Source organism: Dendrobium catenatum, unplaced genomic scaffold (genome assembly GCF_001605985.2).
Source record: "Dendrobium catenatum unplaced genomic scaffold, ASM160598v2 fragScaff_scaffold_1067, whole genome shotgun sequence".
NCBI classification, from domain to species: domain Eukaryota; kingdom Viridiplantae; phylum Streptophyta; class Magnoliopsida; order Asparagales; family Orchidaceae; genus Dendrobium; species Dendrobium catenatum.
Genome location: NW_021319529.1, coordinates 1 through 4,775, shown reverse-complemented (window position 1 = coordinate 4,775; position 4,775 = coordinate 1).

Below are 4,775 nucleotides of genomic sequence, written 5' to 3'. Positions count from 1 at the left end.
TTCAAAATTCTGGAAGCGAATTTATGCATCTGCTATGTTGGTAAAGGGAAAATTTTCATTTGCTATTTCCTATAACTGTCAGTTATCCATGGAATGGGACCACTGGTGCGGTGGTAGATCTTTGCATGATATTATGCCCACTTATAGATTCAGGAACCCTCTTGTGAACAGTTATTTAAATGATAATTGCTGGGCTATCCCTCCCTCTACCCCTTATTTACTGCTGAATAAAATTGTGGGTATTAACATTACTGAGCAACCCAGTGTGACCTTGGAAGGCGCAGATAATCCGTCATTTTCTACATTTTACACAAGCTTTTTTGCTCATTTGGAAGATGTTAGTTAACACAAATTCATATGGCATAAGAGGAAATCTCTTCGTTTTTCCTCCTACGCCTGAATGGCTTTGTTGGGAAAACTAAAAACGGCTGATCTGCTTCTTATGAAAGGGATTAATGTTCTTTCGGATTGCTCTTTTTGCTCTAACGGAAGTGATAATCACTCGCATCTGTTTTTCGCTTGTGATTTCTCTTATTCGGTGATTATCTCATTGCTGCCACCTCTGGAAGTTTTTCTTCTCAGGCCTAATTTACTGCAAACTTTTGAATTTTTTGAGGATTCACAGGATTTCTGTAGTTGGGAAAAAAACTTTTGCTACTTTACCATTTGCAACTCTATTTACTTTTTTGTGGAGGGAAAGGAACACAAGAAGATTTGATAATGTTTGGAAAAGCCCCACTCTTCTTTGTGGCATCATCAGGCAGGCCATTTTTGCTAAGGTTAAAACTAGAAATATTATGAAGATCTCAACAGGCGTTTTGGAATCAATCGTTAATTCTGGATGGTTCGTTTGGTGGTTTTGGTGGGCTATGATGACCGTATTGCCTCCTGGCCCCTTGGAGGGCAGGGGGAGATATTTGCCAGATCTTCGTTAAGGCTTTTCTACTGCAACCAGGGGCCTATGTCCGTTCGTGGGGCAATACCCTGAGCCCAATTTTGATCTCTTCCACCGAGTTTTGTTTACCTTCCTGTCTTTTTTGGTTGATTGTTTTGCTGGAATTATATTTTCCTTTACTTTTCAAAGGTTTTTACTTTTCACATGTAACTAGTTTTTGATGAATGAAATTGGGCTAAGCCCTCTAATTTTCCCAAAAAAAAAAAATATATATTAATTTTTTATTTATTATCATACAAAATATCTAATAAAGTGTAAAATAACTTTTAAAAATAGCATGGTAAAAGTAGTATAAATTCTAGATTTTTTTCCATAATTTAGTTGATTTTTTGGCAGGATGATCGTTCCACCTCCACCATAGTCTAACTCAGAATCGATAACACTATTAATTTAACTTATCCTTTTTATGACATTCGATCAACTCAAAATCCTTTGCCAACTTTGATGGACATAACTCAACCTTGAATTATTGATGGTCCTCATAATAGTATATTATGGGTGTTAATATATGACATGACTTAGAAATCTAGCATCTATCTGACCCAAAAATTTTGGGTTCGAGTCAACCTATTTAATAAACGGGTTAACCAATGAATTTGAACGCAATCCGTTTGACCCGTTGATCACATGCATCTCGCACTCGTAGCGTTTGCGCAAGCTACTAGCGCCCGTCCTCGTACTTGCTTGCTAACCACCACCCCCCACCCCCGCTTGCGCTAGCCTGTTGCACTTAACTGGATTAGCAGGTCGGGTTGAGTTGATGTCTGATTTTGATTTTTAACCCGTTTGAACAAATGGGTCAGGTTTGAGTTGAACGTGTTAAGAGCGGGTCAATTTTAGATTTGACCCGAACTCGACCCAAAAACCTATTTTGGCATCCCCTATATTACATGAGATAAATTTTGATGCAAAAAAAAAGATAAATTTTGATGTCTTATTCAAGATAAATTTTTATAAAAGATTAGAATTATCTAACTTCTTGTTGCAACTTCTAGGAGACTTCTCACCTAACAAATAGAATTCTCTAACATTCTTTCTCATTTTTGCAGAAAAAAAAAAAAAAATCTATGCATTGTGTACTTTGTAATCACATTTTCTCTAATTGTGGACAAAAGTGGGCACATGTAACCAATCTTCACAGTGGATCTCTTCATCTAGGTCAAGCCACATAATTATTTTCTCTTTATAAGTTTTTTTCGTGTAAAAAAAAAATGGTATCTATTGCTTTCTTTTTATATGTGCATACATTGATTTTTTTGTGAAAAACTATATTGTAAAAATTCTCTCTCTATTATTGCAAACTTTTTGGCATGCAACAATCCTAAAATTTTTTATGTATTGTCACTAGTGGTGTCAATTTCGGGTCACGGGTCGGGTTCGTGTCGAACCCAAAATGACCCGAAGCTAAACGGGTTGACCCGAACCCGACCCGGTTTTGGATACGGTTTACTATTCAGGACCCAAACCCGACCCGATTCGGGTTCGGGTCAACCCGGATTGACCCGCTGACCCGAGTTATTTGCATAAATACAAAAAAAATTAAAAACATCAACACAGTAAAATTTAAACAAAATTTTGCATAAATAAAATTTTTATTTATGAATCAGAAGCAATTTGCTAATTACAATATACAAATTATACAAAATATTAAACTAACAAATAAATTAAACAAATAATTACAATTTACAGATATTTCAAACCAATATTACAATTTACAAAAATTTTGAACTCCTTGACTAGTTGACTTCTTGTGCAGTTGTGCTTGCCTGCCTGGCTGCACTCATGGAGTCTTGGAGATATAAGCTAACTGCAAAAAAGATAAACAATTAAATAGATATAATTTTAAATCCATGAATTAGTTGAAAGCTTGAGTTATTAGCTCAGATTAACCCTTCAAATAATTCATCATTCAATAAAATGTGAGTCAACAATATAATTTTTTACGGACTTGCGAATTGAGATATTGCCATCTAAGGCGGCAATTTGTAATTTATACTTAGTATTTGTTTGATTAACCCTCCAAATGTCACCTGGTTGCAATAACTTTTTTCCCACAATTGACATTACAATAAGTTTAGAAGGGTACTCATCATCGCTACTCAACTTTCAATCCTTTCGGAAGCACCCAGCAACAACACAGCCAACCAACATCCTTGGGCTTCTTGAAGCACCCAGCAACAACACAGCAAACCCAGCAACTAAAGTATCACAGCTACCTAGCAACCAAAACAACACCCTAAACACAAAAAAACTCAACAACCTAAATGTTTAAAGATAACCAACACAGCATTTCAAGACATCTGCCCAGAAAAAACAAGACAACAACCAACCTAGCAAACCAGCAAGGAAGCAACAACACAGTCAAGTAGCCAACCCAGCAACAACACCCTAAACACAGCAAACTTAACACCCTAAATGTTTCAAGACAGCAACAACACCAAGACAGCAACCAACCCAGTAACAGCACCCTAAACACAGCAAACTCAACACCCTAAATGTTTCAAGACAACAACAACACCAAGACAACAACCAACCTAGCAACCCTGCAACAACACAGCCGACCATCTCCCTCCCAAACACAGCCGACCATCTCCCTCCCAGTTTCTGATATTTTATGTTCAGCCATCAAACCAGTTTCTGATGTTATTTCTGTGCAGTTTCTACTATTTTTTCAGTTCAGCAAACCATCCCAGCAAACCAGGAATAGAAATAGTTCATTACATCAACCTAAAGAAAAATTAAACAGCAAATAAATTCACAAAAGTCATAAACTGATGTTCATCCAACTACTGAACTGTCACCAACATCTCCTTCATTGTTGTTCACATCTAAATTTAGGATATCATCAGTTATTGCGTCAATTTCAGGGTCTTTTACTGCTGCAATAATACATGTATTAAAAAATAAATTAGCATAATGAGATCTTAAACAAAAAACAAAAAAAATGTAAGATGAATGAATAATCACCATTCTCTCCGTATAACCAATCCTTAGCACAAATTAGTGCCTCGACAATATCATGTTTTAATGCACTTCGGTATTGATCTAAAATTCTACCACTATTGCTGAATGCACTTTCAGATGCTACTGTTGTTATTGGAATGCATAGTATATCACGAGCCATTGCTGAAAGACTAGGAAATCTATATTGGTTCCCTTGCCAAAACTTTAAAATGTCTAAATCAATACTGCTATCAATCTTAGGTTCATCTAGGTAGATGTCTAATTCAGATTTCCTAGGTGTAAAGGCATCCTTCTGGAATGAAGCAAAATCCTGTATTTTTTGGATGGGTATTAGAAATAAAAAATGGGAAATAAATGAAATGGTAAATATACATATACATATCAACAATGAACCTGCAAAAATTTAGACTTAATCTTTGTAGGACACCCTTGTGCAACCGCATTCATTCGTGTACTTTCTCTAGCTGGAGGATTCATTCGTGAATTGTAGTTAGCACACAATAAAATTAACTTGAGTTTCAGCTTCCTAATTTCGGAGAAATAAAACCATCAGTATTTATATATGTCCAAAGGTCGGATGTTAAACAAATCCTGCCAATGCTTTAGATAACTGTTCCATTAAATTACACTTCTCCTTAAGGAATAATTTTTTGCAATCATTTCTAGCCATGTTTCTAGAAATTAATTGCAAGTCACGGCGAAGATATAACAAAACTGCTCGAAGCCCAACCCATTCCACACATTGAAAAGGTAAATCATGCATAATGATAGAAGCAGTAAACAAGTCACGAAATTCAGCATGATCAAATTTGTCATCAGACATAGATATTGAAGATTCAGTGTTGATTTGTAAGAT